Source organism: Anopheles arabiensis (genome assembly GCF_016920715.1).
Source record: "Anopheles arabiensis isolate DONGOLA chromosome X unlocalized genomic scaffold, AaraD3 X_pericentromeric_contig0010, whole genome shotgun sequence".
NCBI lineage: Eukaryota > Metazoa > Arthropoda > Insecta > Diptera > Culicidae > Anopheles > Anopheles arabiensis.
In genome coordinates, this window is record NW_024412088.1 from 9,673 (window position 1) to 10,000 (window position 328).

Below are 328 nucleotides of genomic sequence, written 5' to 3' on the forward strand. Positions count from 1 at the left end.
GAACATGGTCAACACCATCATGTGCAAGGCAACCGGGCCAAACGGGTCAACTTATACAACTTGTAACGAGCATGTAAGCTTACTGGTGTGGTCCGCACGGTCCTCACATCAAGACAATCAAGTCGAGAACGAGGCACGCCGACAAGCTCATTAGTGTTAAGTGTCCTTCTCCATCCTATGTCAAGTCACTCGTCTGACACGGAAGTAGCCAACTCTTGTCCACTAGTATAAAGGAACGGTCTCCAGACCAGGTCAAGTCACTCGTCTGACAAGGAAGGAGCACGCACCAAGCTTCACCAGAGCACGGTACCACGGTCCCCAGACCAAG